The sequence below is a fragment of the Caretta caretta genome, chromosome 1, assembly GCF_965140235.1.
Source record: "Caretta caretta isolate rCarCar2 chromosome 1, rCarCar1.hap1, whole genome shotgun sequence".
NCBI classification, from domain to species: Eukaryota; Metazoa; Chordata; order Testudines; family Cheloniidae; genus Caretta; species Caretta caretta.
The window spans coordinates 228,360,010-228,374,765 of NC_134206.1; the positions used below are offsets into that span (position 1 = coordinate 228,360,010).

At 43.0% G+C, this 14,756-nt stretch overlaps 1 protein-coding gene across 3 annotated transcripts in view; it reads right to left on the minus strand.

The window, feature by feature from the left end:
• UPK3A (uroplakin 3A) overlaps positions 1-14,756 on the minus strand; it is a 58,883-nt gene that overhangs the window by 19,242 nt on the left and 24,885 nt on the right. The window contains exons 1-3 of one of the 3 annotated variants that reach the window (XM_075121277.1): positions 8,787-9,334; positions 3,071-3,122; positions 2,671-2,830 (exon numbers count right to left, since the gene is read on the minus strand). The exons of 1 other annotated variant lie outside the window; for it this stretch is intronic. The gene's annotated coding sequence lies outside the window, so the exon portion shown is untranslated. Of the gene's footprint in view, positions 1-2,670; positions 2,831-3,070; positions 3,123-8,786; positions 9,335-14,756 lie in introns of those variants that run through there. One more of the 3 variants, XM_048824865.2, reaches the window with a different exon arrangement.

A 14,756-nucleotide genomic window follows, 5' to 3' on the forward strand; every position in this document is an offset into this window, starting at 1 on the left:
TCCTAAAGGCTTGGCTAAAAAGATAAGCTTTACAGCATTCCCTGAAGGAATACTATTTGATATATTCTGGTAGAATGCTGTTCAAAAGTACCTACCAGAAAAAAAAAGGGGTGGGATGGGGTGGGGAGAATATGGTCAGATGTAGTCTACCCAGATCTTGGCTCCTTCCAATGCCCACAGAGACACCCCCACACACACTTCAAGGGTCTCCATGACAGGAGTTGTAGAGAGGTGTTCTGAAGCAGTTATAGTAGGTAGGGGCATGATCGGCATATTTATGTGTGTATGCTGGAAGCAGGAGTAATCTACAGTGTTGGGACTAAAAGTGTATCTGCTACTAGTCAAGATTTAGATGCAATGTAATGTCAGTATTGCAGGATATGTGCAGTTATGTTTTGGGGAAATTTGAATGTTGTTTGAGAATTTGGTCCTCTATAAAAATGAGTTTCTGGTTGTTGTATACAAATTGGGAATGAGGATGTTAAAACATCAACATACTTCAGTTTCATCTTGATATTTTTTTTCTGTTCAATGTTAAAAAGACTCCCTGCTGCCAGTTATGCTCCTGTTCAGAGACTCCTTGCATAGCTTTTAACCTGAATAAAAACCTGGGTTACATGCAAGATTGGAATGCTGGCAAACTTGTGTTGAGTTATTTGTAAGTCTCTATGAGTAATGTCAAAAAATTGTTTTTTTCAGGAATGCATCCCCATGGCTTGGTATTAGTGCACAGTACCTTCTCACAGTACCCTCACCCTCATGGTATGACAGAGGGGCCTTCAGGCCAAATTTCAGTTAGTGGCATTGCAAACCCTATGAGCCAGGCACAACACCACTCTATTTGGGGGCCCTCACAAATTGGGGGATTCAAGACAAAATGCCCCTACTCCCCCCATAGGAGACCCTACAGTTGTGCTAATGTAAATCTGGAGTATTTCCTTTGCAGTTAGTGGAGTTACTCCAGATTTACACATGCGTGCAGAGTCCCGTCCATAATACTAATTATATTTATCCCGTTTATAGAGCTTTTCATCAGTAGATCACAAAAGACTGTCCAAAAGAAGACAAGTATGGCTTTGTCCATTTCAGGGCTTAAATTCAGCTGGAGCCATCCAGAGCAGAGCTCCGGTAAATGTTTTCAAACCCATAGGAGCCCAGGTGTCTCCCACAGGGCTGAAGTTCTGAGTACTAGTGTGCCCCGCAGGGCTGAAGCCCCGAGCCCAGCACCTCCCAAGCCCCGGAGCTCTGGAAAATACTCTGTGAGAATTTAAGCCCTGGCCCATTTTATAGATGGGGAAACTGAAGCACAGAGAAGAGAAGTGGCTTGCCCAAGGTTACATCATAGCAAATCAAATGCAGGTCTCATGATTCCCAATCCAGTGCCCCATCCACTGGACTACACTGCCTCGCACATTATACTTATTTCAGTGATGTTAGTGAGAGGATAGTATTTCCTTTTCCCTCTACTCTTACTAGCTAAAAACCTGCTTTTCTTACATACTAATAAAATCTGTCTCCTCTCTCACCACTCCAATAATATTATTATTTATTACGTACACAGCATCAGAGGTGTGCAGGGTACTTTGTGGACAAATAAAATTGACAGATGAAAAAATTACAGATTCAGCTCTATTTTGTATCTAAATAGTATGTCCTTCTTGCTTTGAATTCTTTCTCTCTCGTTGACTACAGTAGGCTTTGGGTCAGATCCTCTGTCACCCTCTCCCACTCCTGACTCCAGGCCTTTTTATTAACATTGTCCATTTGATTTGAACAGCTTCCTTCTACCAGCACCTCTTCCTCCAAGCATCCTCCTCCAAATCTCTTCTGAAAATCTGTTCTATTCTATTCAGGGTCTTATACCACCCCTCACCATTGTAGTATCTGAGTGCCTTCCTGTCATGCACTAAGCAGTGTGATTAATATCCCTTATGTGTGGTTTGTTCTCTCTCATTTTCTCCCCAGGAGATAATTGTGTTTTGGTAGGGATTTGTTTTTGATTTTTTTTTAGCTGTACACACTGTTAGGTGTTTATAGTAGAGAAGGTTATGTTGAAGAAGTGCACCCTGCCCTTGAAGCAGAAGGTGATGAGATCTGTGATGGTCATAGTTCCTGTGGGAGTTTGTTCCATACTCTTGAACCAGACACCGAGAAAGCTTTGTCTCCTGCACAGATGATTCAACTAGCCTTTCACTGTGTACAGACTACAGCTTTACCTTCCCCTTCTTTGTGCCTCACCCTTTCATTGCTTGCACCGAATCTGTTCAGTTTAGAGCAAATGCTTCTGGGGACCTGTCTAAAGATTTACGACTTGGTACAAATCCATATAGCTCCATTGACTTCAGTTTGCTCTTTTTGCTTTCTAAAGTGCTGTGCTCATCTGTGATGCTACTTAAACAATAGTTATATTGTTCTGCAGCAGATTGATTACTGTGATATTATATAAAACTAGGCAGACATATTTTGCCATTGTGATTATTACATTATTGCATATTTAATTTGCATATATAACGTTTACTCAGCCATGCATATATAACGTTAAACCTATGTTACAAATGCCACTCAAATTCCTACTTGATGTGCATGTCACAAGCCACCTTGTAGTAGATACACTGCAGTAATGAAGCAAGTCAGCATGGCAATGGAGTTAGTCTGAAAGGCCAACCTTACCAATGTGTTAGGAGGACTGCCAGGAGGTTTGTATAAAAGAAGATCTATGCCCACTCTCAGACATTCACTGCATTAAGGACTGTAAAGAAGCGTCCTTCCATTTGATCTATGCCAACTCCATCTCCACTCATGGAAAAGTCTGATGTGTGAGAGTCTGTACCTGCAGAGGAAAAATCTGTTAGCTGCAACCTTTCATGAAATGTGGGCCCCTTCAGAAATGTTGCCATTGCCAATGCAGAGGGGAGGAGTAAATAACAGGAGCTATGGCTGAAATGCAGCCATACAAAATATGAAAAAATACCCAAGATTGTTATTAGGGACTCATGCTTCAGGGCATAAACCAAGCTCTAACTAGTGAGATCTAGGAAGAAACTCTCTCTGGAGACAGGTTATTCTGTACCTGAAGCATCTTCTCTGGGGACTTGTTCCTCTGATGAATCTGGAGCTGGCCCCTGTTGGGAGACAAGGTACTGAAACAGATGGACCTCGGGTCTGATCCAGTCTGGCAATTCCTGTGTTTGAATTTGCCAGCATCTGTTGGTTTGTGGTACAGTTGTAATCTTATGTAATGGACTCACTCTCCCTTTTAGAAATATCCCTTCCTATATATTATTTTCTCTCTTTCTCTCTCTTTATTTCTCATTTTTGACAACAAAAATAAGGAGCTAGAACCTTGGCCCTGCTAAATTCTCTTTGTGCCTCTCTGTCAGCATAAAGCTGCCCTAAGTGGGCAGCTGGGTCCCTAAGTAGTGTATAGCTGGTATAGCAAGTTATGCCACTCCCTCCTGTTTCTAGTCTTCCTCCCCCTCCACCTCCCCCAGGGGTCAGGGGTATGGGTGGGGTGGGTATGGAATTGGGAGGAAGTGATCCCCATCATTGTAAAGGCACCTTGGGAGCTCCTAGAAGGGGGAGTCATTTAGAAGAATCCTGAGGGTCTAAACTGAGCCCTAGCAGCCGTGGGGTTGGGCAGGTGTAGTGGAAACCTACCTAAGCCACTCCACCTCAGGTACTCTGAGTGCTACTCTAACCTAAAATACTGTTTAAATGGGGAAAAAAGAAATACATGAAATGGGGCCAACGTCTTCTCTTGAAGTCAGCAGGCTTATTCCAGTGCGACTGAGAGAAAGAATCTGTTGCTTAATGTTTATCTTTACCAAAGGAGGCTAGAGAAGTTCCCAGATCTGTCCTGGAGGTATCAACACTAAAAACTTATTAATCCACAAATTGGGAGTGGCTTTTTGGAATTGTGTTGGTCTGTTGAGTAGTTAAGAATTAAGATGGGGGGAGGGGAATATCTTAAAAATGCAAAGTAGGAAACTTAGTAACAAACCATTCTGGTCTGTCTGGAAAAACTAGAATCACAGTCAAACCAAAAGAGGAAAGAAACATCTTATTGACTTGACAGAACAAAATGTCTGTTTTGAGGATAAGATATGGTATAGAGGGCGGAGCTGCTTGGGACTCAGGAGCAGCAGGAGGTTCAAGCATGGCACCCTCTAGTGACTGTTCCCTAGCAGTGTGCTCTTGGCCAGTGCCGTTCTTTCATGCGTAAAACACCAAGCGATCAGGCAGTTTCCTATAGCTTCAGAAAGAGCTGGGGAAGCTGTGACTGAAACTCATCGTGGAAAAACGAAAGGAGTTGCTTCTGTGGGCCAGTAAGTGGCTCAGAGTGAAATGCAGAGGAGAGGTGAGCATCTCCTGATGCACAATACATGCTCTCAGCAGACTGCCATAGTAGGATGTTCTGAAAAGTATCCCATATGCAATATGGTGAGGCTGCTTCTGTACCCCCTTCAGAAGGAGTACACAGCACCCCAAAAAAGGGGCATAAGGGAGGCAAGAGACTGGGTATGGTTGCAGTAATAGTGCTGAGGCCTCAGCCATGCTATGGAAGTGAGGTACTTAGCAAGCACTTGTGTAAAAGCAATATTTCTGCAAGAATCATTGAATCATCATTGAGCTTCCAGCAGTGTGACCAGAATCACCCTAAGTGAGGCACTTTCATCCCCAGCATCCTCACCTGTGGCTCACCCAGTAGGGCTCTCTCTGCCCTTTGCAGAATCGAGCTCCATATGACAGTAAACAGAGAGGGCTTTTCAAAAAATATAAAAAATTCAGTCAGGCGATGGATTAGGGAGACCTGCCTTTTGCAAATAAAAAGGGCAAGTTGCTAAGACAATTAGAACCGCAAAGATGAGTTCTAAAACACTGAGTTGCAGAGAATATTTCAAGCAACAACAAGGCAGGGTTCAGATATATTCATAATAAAGGACAAGTTAGAAAGAGCAGCCTGAAGCATTAAAGAACTAGTCTCAATCTTAACTAGAGTGGTGCTACCACTCCATAATATTCGAAAGGAACTGATGACAGAAGATAAGGAAATGGATGATTGCATTAAAGAGCTGTCTTCTCCGCTAGTATTACTCCACTGACCTCAATGAAGTTATGACAGCAGAGAATTTAACCCATTATTGTTAACAGTAAAGGCTGAGTATGAACTGAGACCCATGTAGTTCTGTCAGTCTTTAGCAGTGTTCCCTCTTGTTCTGCTAAAATGTAGGAGCCCTGGATAAAGTAATCAGGATTTGTTCTGCTGTTAATACAAAACCTATATTTTTAAAATCACTGTACAAACATTAATTACATTACTACAAATGTACAAATAATTACATGAAATAATTAATTCTGCACTAATTATTAATGACATTAGCATCTCTATTAAATGCCAAGGCAAAGATGCTAGCAATATTTCTCTAATGAGATGCTCTACATTATCTGTAAACTCAATTATATTGGTTTCCTGAGTGTGTTTATAAACTAAAATTCTCTTTGTTCTTTTTATGACTCTCTGCTGGAATGCTGGGTTGGTTGCCTGCATTTAGAAAGAAGTATGAGTTCTCTGGGATGGGGCATTAGTTATAGTTCTAAAAGGAAGCCAGATTAACTTCAGTTAGATTACTCCATTTATAGTACCAAAACAAAAAAAGAATTAGGCCCCTAAACTTCTGTCTCACTTTGCCTGTTTGTAAAATGGCAATAATACAATACTTTCCAATCTCACAAGAGTGTGGTAATGCTAAATTAAAGTGCTTGGGACTGGAACTTGCCATATGCAGTAACTGTGGAGTATTATCTTAACTACAAAGAAGTACTTTGAAGAAAGTCCCATATTTTTATTAAACAAACATTTTTGTTTGACTAATTTAAGCAATGAGGTCCAGATACAAAGCCCTTTGAAGTAAATTGAAAAAATCCCCTTTCCTCAGTGGGCTTTGAATCAGTCTCTCTGACATGCTTTCAGACAAGATACACATACAGTATAGTCATGGGGGGGGTTGTTGTCAGTCATGAGGCAAAAGCATGAACACCTTCCACCTGCTGGTGTCCTGAAATATCACTTCGGAGCATCTTATTGACATTGTGAAATGGCTCATTTGAAGAGAAAAATGGCTTTGCAGAGAAATAGAGAGCCCTTTTTTTGTTTTTAATGTCTTATTGGCAGCATTGACCTTTCTCCCTGAACAGTTCTTCGTCCACTGAAATATTTATAACTCAAGTTAGGATTGCCATCAAAATGTAATGATCATCTTTCCTCCTTGCACCAAAATACTGTCTGATGGATGAACAGATAGCTGGAATGGTAAGGTTTGGTAATAATAACAATCCCTCACATTTAGATAGCACTCTTTCACATGAAACAGGATCCCAGCCAAGTTGTTTTATAGGCTATAAGCCAAATCCAGAGCTTGTGTAAGCAGGTGCAACTGCACTGATTTAAGGGGAACTGCACCCGCTTCCAGCAGTTCTAACTTAAGGCTTATATGTGCATGATCATGTATACACATACATATAGGCCTTAGTCCTGGAATCAGATCTATATGTGCAGACCCCTGCCAAGGGCTCCACATGTGTGCAGGGGTCCGCCCATACAGATGTGACTGCAGGATCAGACCCCCTAATCACTGAAATCCACACTTCTATATCTATACTTATGATTTTTGTATCAGATGTAATATATTTGAAATGTTAGTATAACATGTAAAGAGCAGAAACTCTCATCTCATACATTATGCCTTGTGAATCCTAGTTACTTGAATGTGGAGAGGTATTTTGATGCTAATTAATTTCACTGGAAGTCTAATTTTTTAAGAATGAATTATACTTTAAAAAGATTTTCAAGAAAAATACAACAATAGTTAGATGGGCCTCGAACTGCAGAATAAAATGGCTTCACAAGATGAGAGAGCACAGAATGCATAAACTCCAAAAAATATTGGAAAGAAGCAAAGCACAATAAACAAAAAGCAACTTTACTCATTGCTTTACATTAAGTATGGCCTAAGTTGCTTTTCAATTATTTTATTTGCATTCCAGTAGTAGCTATAAGTTCCATCAGAGGTCAGGACCGCATTGTGGTAGGCACTGTACAAACAGAGTAGTAGACAGTTACTGCCCTGAAGAACTTACAGTCTAAACAGACCCCGGAGGGCGAGGGGGGGGGGGGGACGGGACGGACAGAGGCACAGAGAAGGTGGAACACCCCCAACTTGAAAATCATATTTTAAAATACCACTGTCGTTCTAGTTATGTGAAATATCTCAAAGTGAGATTTGTTTTCAGATTGGTTTTTTAATTCTTCCATGTTACAGCTTTTTTCCTCTACTAATTCCTTGGAAGAATGACGCAAACTCAACCCTGTGCACAGCCTGACATGGGGACCAAATGGGAAGATAGTGCTTCTCTCCCATCTTACTGGATGCCGTGCCACCCACAATCCTCCGAGCACCATATATGAGGCAGCGAACTTCCCCGTCCCACTTTTGAACTGTCCCCTCAACTGAGGCTTATGAGGGTGAGGAAGCATAAAGCTGAGTCCTCTGCTGCATCTGTGCTGAGAGAAGCCTCTCATGGTTCACTGCAACTTCAGCACAGGCTCTAGCTACTGCTGGAGCAATGTACAGGTGCTGGAGTGGGAAGGGGCAGAAAATCTGTCCCTGGGTTTGTTTGGGAAGATTCTTTCCTTCTCCCTCCGTGCTATGGCAAGGGAGGGTTCCCATCGAGGGTTGGACAAATAATCAAATTTTCAGTTCAGGGGTTGAACTGAAAAATAAAATAATAAATAAAAGAGTAGGAGACCAAGTCCCTGCTCTGCCTGATTCAGAGCCATCTGCGATGAAAACTGCTCACAATCAGGCAGAGTAAGGACTGAAACCTGGGTCTCCCACATCCAAGGCCAATACTATAGCCACGCACATAATTTTTTGTGAAAATGTTCAAAAGATTTTACTTCCATTCCAATGCATTTGAAACCTTGAAAGTTGCTGCACAACAGAGTTGTTGTCCTTTGTTCAGCTCTGATTTAAACCAATATGCCCTGAGCACATGCTCACAGCTAATGAAATGACTGCTTGTTAGGGTTGCACTCCTTGGACCAAAGGCCTTGCAAGTTCTGCACACAAAACCAGCAAGCCTGTAACAGTAACAAGCTTAAGAGGTGGGGAGGAAGGAACTTCCAAGCTTCATAGGAAAATTACCTCCAGATAATTAATGCCTTGTTAAGAACTGAGATGGAGCACTCAAAATCAGGAGGTCCTAACAGTTTAAGTTGTAAAACAATAGTTTCTCATTCACACTGCGGTATAAGTAGCTTCTATTCCTCTTTCCCTTGTTAAATGTAAATACTAATATATTACACCATATTATTAACATAAACTCTTATCTGGCATGATCAAAGTCATGGAAGTCAATGTGAATCTTTCCACTGATTTCAGTAACTCCTGGATTGGGCCCATATAGCACTATTCATCTGCACATCTCAAAGCATTCTACAAAGAAGGGTATCATTTTGCCTATTTTGCAGGTAGAGGAAACAGAGAGAGAGAGAGAGAAATGAAGCCCAGAGTCACACATCAGGCCCCTGCCAGAGCTGGGAATAGAGCCCATCCAGAACAGAAAAATAGAACATCCATTCCACTGAGATTGCAGCTACCTTTTAAATTGAATGCCTGTAAAATTTACCAGTGCTGGCAAATCTAGACAGTTTAAGACATGCAGTGGAGAATAATTCATCTCAATGAAACTACAGAAGAAATGTAGGCAAATCAGAATGTAATTACCTGAGTATGAGTCCTGTTCTTCTCTCATTGACTTAGATGAAAGCATGATCAAACTGTAAACAAGTGGGACTGATTCTATCTGTGTAGTTATATAGCCATCATCACCACTATGTCTAAGTGCCTCCGAGCCATTAATGGATTTTATCCACACCTCTGTGAATAGAGAACTCTGTGAGATGGGGAACTGAGGCAAAGGGTAGATTAGATGGTTTAACCAAAGGTCACAAAGGGAGTCTGTGGCTGAGCTAGGAACCAAACCCTGCTTTCTTGAGTCCTCAGCCAGTGCCCTCTCCACTAGATTTCACTTGTTTGATTTCAGTTAGGGTATGTCTCTACAGCAAATGAAGATATGATTGTAGCAGGGATAGGCATGCTAGCATTAATCTAGCTAGCATAAGTAAAAACAGTAGTGAAGATGTGGTAGCATGGACTTCAGGGTGGGCTAGCAACCCAAGTAGGTCCCCAAGGTCACCTATTGGGCTTGTACCAGGGCTTATATTTAATTTACTGTATATACATACCCTTGAATGAGTTTTGCACTGTGAATGCTATAGAACAGTGGTTCCCAAACTTGTTCCGCCACTTGTGCAGGGAAAGCCCCTGCTGGGCCGGGCCGGGCCGGGCCTGTTTGTTTACCAGCTGCGTCCGCAGGTTCGGCTGACTGCAGCTCCTAGTGGCCACAGTTCACTGCTCCAGGCCAATGGGAGCTGCTGGAAGTGGCAGCCGGTACGTCCCTTGGCCCACGTTGCTTCCAGCAGCTCCCATTGGCCTGGAGCAGTGAACCGCAGCCACTGGGAGCCACAATCAGCCGAACCTGTGGACGTGGCAGGTAAACAAACTGGCCCGGCCCACCAGGGGCTTTCCCTGCACAAGCAGCAGAACAAGTTTGGGAACCACTGGTCTAGAATTCAGTGGCTGATTTACAGTGGTGTAAAATGAGAGCACAAACAGATGCAGTAACTTTGAAAACTTAACCTTTTTGTACCAGCAGATAAGGTGTCTCACTGTTTCTTTTAATATGTTTCTTCATCTAGAAGTTTTCAAACTTCTCGACAGGAGAGAAATGCATATTTTAACTAAAAAATAAATCCACATTTTATCCCTTAATCACTGTGTCACTTTATACTCTGAGTTAATAATGTTTTAAAAGCTGCCACTATCCCAAGACAGTAAAGAAAGAGGAAGCCCGTGTCTTCCTTTGAAACACATGTTCGGTAGTGTGGGAACTTTTTAACACATGTAATAGATTTATGCTCCAAGAAAATGAATGATTCTTTCCTCTTTTCATGAGCTATTTGATTGGAAAGTAATTGCTCTGCTCCCAGGAGGCAAGAAGGGCTACAGCTTCAAGGCTTCAAAGATGGTAGCCTCAGTACCACATCAAAGCAGAGCAAAGGTGACCCTGAGTGAAACCAGACAAACATGATGACAGTCAGTATAAGAGCATTGGCCATCTGAGACAATATTTATACATCTGCAGGGAACATATTTTATTTAGTGTTTTGAAGCGTGGTCATTTGATGAACCAGAACTTGACTTTGTTTAGAAAGAAAAGAACAAGCAGATGTTCTAGTTGAAAACTGCAGAGCTAGTTGCATGCTCACTGTTGCCACCTAGTGAATTCAAACAAAATGATTTTTCTGTTTTTTTCAGAAGCCAGCACATGAAATAGAGAAAAGCTCACGGGGCAGCCTGAAAAAGTTAACACGATGGGGAAGGAGTCAGAAAGAGTGAATGGCTTTTCTGACAGATTTTCAGGGCTGATTTCCTGTTCATCAGCATTAACATGAGTAAACCTGAACCTGCAGATTTTGGGGAAACACAATAACCTCCCAAAAGCTGCGTGTTTGTATTAATGTTCCTTCGAGTACAGAGAAGCTGCCTGGGCACTTCACTAGAGGTAGCACTGCTCCAGCTCTTGAGTACATGGGCCTTGTGCAGGAGGACACGTTGCTGCTTCTGCCTCCTCCTCCATGCATGATCCCTCCTTTCTCTTTGCTGCCAGTTCCCCTTCTTTCTTTCCTACTGCCCCCAACCACTGCCAATTTCTGTCTCTTCATTCCTCTTCTCTGCCACCATTCTCTCTGGGCTTGCCAGACCCCAGTCTTCACTGCTGCCTCCCTCCTGCCCTCCCCAGGCTTTGGTTTGGTCCCCTGTACCTTTATCTTTGCTGCCAGTTCCCCCTTTCCTCTCCCCTGTTCCAGTCCTCCCCAGTTCTCTCCTTACTGGCTTGCTCCCTCTCCAGTTGCAGTTCTCCTCTGTCTCCTGCTCCTACTTTCCTCCCTCCCAGTTTATGACAACCTTCTGCTTCCTCTTATTAGGGGCTGCCTCCTTCATCTCTCACCCACACACACATTTTCACCCCCTTCTCTCTGCTTTCATCAGCTAACATCTCTTTCATGAGAACCCTGAAAAAATTGTTCTTCTTTACCTCCTAGGATAGGACAAGAAGCAATGGGCTTAAATTGCATCAAAGGCGGTTTAGGTTGGACATTAGGAAAAACTTCCTAACCGTCAGAGTGGTTAAGCACTGGAATAAATTGCCTAGGAAGGTTGTGGAATCTCCATCCTTGGGGATTTTTAAGAGCAGGTTGGACAAACACCTGTCAAGAGTGGTCTAGATAATACTTAGTCCTGCCATGAGTGCAGCAGACTGGACTAGCTGACCTCTCGAGGTCCCTTCCAGTTCTATGATTGTGACCAAGTCGTGTTCTTTTTTGCTCTGGCTCTGTCCTTCTGATGAAGTAGTTGCTGGCTCACTACAATGAAATGGCAATAGCTCCGTCTAGTGAAATGAATTGCAATCCACATGTAGCTAGAACCACCATTGGGAATAAGAGTCTCACATTCTCTTGGTTGGCATAATTACTAGAAATGGGTCTTCCCCTGTGTTGGATATCAGATCTAGTATTACAGCATGGACACATCTCTGCTAATTACCAAGTAGTAAAGATAGAACTGAAACAAATCCTGAGGCTCTAAACACCCATGAACTTTGGGGCAGTTTGGAACCAGATCTGGATCCAGCTCATGCCACCTCTAAACCATGTTTTACACTTGTGTCCCCATCCCCATGATTCTGGGCCAGTCAGCGGCCAAACGAGCCCCTGGAGCATGCTAGAGTAGCCAAAGGGCTACTGTAACTTATGCTGACTAAAATGGTCCCCTAGTAATTGGTCTGCCATCTGGGGAGTTAATGAAGTGCATTGTGCTCCAGCTTCTCCCCCGCCAGCCCCCATCATACTGCTTGCTGTGCCCCCAGAAGTGCCGACACCCCTATGTTGGCTGACGCCCTCCAAGTATTCCTTCACACTCGGGGAATCCTCAGGTGCCTGATATAAGGTCAGTTTGTGCTGCCTTACGAAGGTGTGAGGGTCAGGGCCCAATTCCTACTTCTCTCGTCTAGCCGCTAAACCACACTTCCTTCTATACTAGCAAAATGTTGGAAGGGAGTGAAAGGAATCCTCAGAGACGTGGGGGAGGAAACTTTAGAAAAAAGTATAGAAAAGGAACATGGCATTTTAGCCTATCAAACTATGATGTTCCTGACAACCAGTATCAGTAAGTCCTTCTCTGCCTTTTGAATTGTGCACATGAGGACTATTCAATACAACCACACCAAGCTACTGTCTCCTCTAATCCCATTTTCTATTACTTCTATTTTCTCTTCATTTCAAAGTGCAGAGCTTTGTTTTTCCACTTTCACTCCCTTTCCCTTGAAAGACAAGGAGATGATGGCGCTCTTCTTTCAAGAATGACAGCAACAGGAGCAACAAGGTATTTGTTTGGGCCAAGAGAAAGACTGAAAAGGAGGCAGTATGTATTCTAAACCCTGAGATATCAATTATGAGTTCATGGCTGTTACTATGGATGCTGCATTTGCCTTTTGGAACCTCTTTATGTTGATGTACATACAGTAATGCTTCATCGTCACCTGCCTGTCCCCCCCGAGTTCTTAATTTTACTCTCCCTGTCCACTATTATTAATAATTTGTATTACAATAATGCCTAAAGGGCATGATCAGGATTGGGCCCCATTGAGGTAGGTGCTGTACAGACACAGAGTAAGAGAAAACAAACCATCAGATCTCACTGGGCACTGGGATCAACAGCCAGCTAGAATTTTTTTTCCTTGAGGCTTTTACATTCACCATTTGCAAAGTCTGGTTTCTGCCACAGTGGTAGAAAGCCCTCCAATGCTAGAATATGGTGAAAAAGCACAATGGATCCCCATTCATCTCTGCTTTGCAGATTGGGATTTGACCTGCTAATTAGACAGACTATTGAGAGTTTGAAATTGAGATAAAAAACAACAAAAAACAGACGCTTGGTCTGACAGAATTTGAATGACTACGTTTGCAGTCTGCTTAATTGTGTAGCTGTATCCACTAGCTATATAATAAGGGTGTACAATGAACAGTATATATACCCCTCTTCTGTGAGGCAGCAAGTATCAGGGGTCTTGCAAGTTGGCTTCCCAGTGGAGGAGAAATCAGTGATACAGTGTCCGGTTATATTCTAAGTGTAACTTATTTTATTTTCACATATACCCCTGTCCTGACACAGCTGTGGTCAAAGAGTCCCTTTTTTTTCAGAAATCTCAGCCCACACCAATGAAAGTTCACAGAGAGCAACTCTGTTTCAAGGATTGACTTTAAACAGAGCCCAAGGCAGAGAACAAATTCTCCTGCTGCTCACATATGTTCCTCTTGCAGGACCACTGTCTTTAAAGAAAGCATTGCATAATCCCAAAACTAAAACCACCACACATCTTTCCAACACTAAACATTTAGTTGCAAGTGAAGAACTTGAAAGACTATGTCTAAGAGTGCCACCTAGTGATGCCAGCCAGAACAATAGTAATGTAATTAATAATACCACAGGAGATTTCCAACCCCTGGTCTAAACCAGTGGTTCCCAGACTTGTTCTGCTACTTCTGCAGGGAAACCCCCTGGCGGGTCCGGCCGGTTTGTTTACCTTCCGTGTCCGCAGGTTCGGTTGATCGTGGCTCCCAGTGACCACTGGGAGCTGCTGGAAGTGGCGCGGGCCGTGGGACGTACTGGCAGCCACTTCCAGTAGCTCCCATTGGCCTGGAGCAGCGAACCGCGGCCACTGGGAGCTGCAGTCGGCCGAACCTGCGGACGTGGCAGGTAAACAAACTGGCCCGGCCCGCCAGGGACTTTCCCTGCACAAACGGCGGAACAAGTTTGGGAACCACTGGTCTAAACCACTGTTTCTCAACTGGTGGATGCTGATCACTAGAGGGGTCATGAAGGGCAATGGGGATGGTCGCGAGGTGTTGAAAATATTATTACAATGTAAAGCAAAGAAAATCTTGCCCACCTATTCCCCCCCACTCCCATGTGTTCTGTGTTAAGAAAAGGTTGAGAAACACTAGTCGAACTAAAGCCTACAAGCTACTTCTCTCAGACATAGGATGCTCTAACAGCACAGACATTTGGGACCAGAATTAAATTCAAGGATTTGTAGAAGGGCAGCTGAAAGTTACAGAACATGAAAAAAAGTATGGTCTTGTGTTTAAGGCATTGAATCAGGAGAACTGGGCTTAATTCTCAGCTCTGCCACCAACGTCCTTTGTAACCTTGGAAAAGTCATTTAATGTGTGTGCCTCAGTTCCCCATCTGTAAAATGGGGGAAATAATGTCTTGTCTTTTCAGACTGTAAGCTCTTCAAGGCAGGGACTGTTGCTGACTTGTTGTGAACTAGAATTATAGGGCCTGATCTTGGGGGACACTAGGCAGTACTGTAATAGAAACATGTACTTACAGTGTACATCTTCTTATTTTGTTATAGATACTCCATTGTTGATACATTACATTTTATCTATGTACTTCCAAGACATATGAGCTGCCCAGAAGGGAAGCTGAGTGGAAGATGTGCCTGCTTTCGGTAGGATGGCGGATGGTTTCTGAAACATGGAACCATGTTTAGGTAGGTAAGTAGCTCGA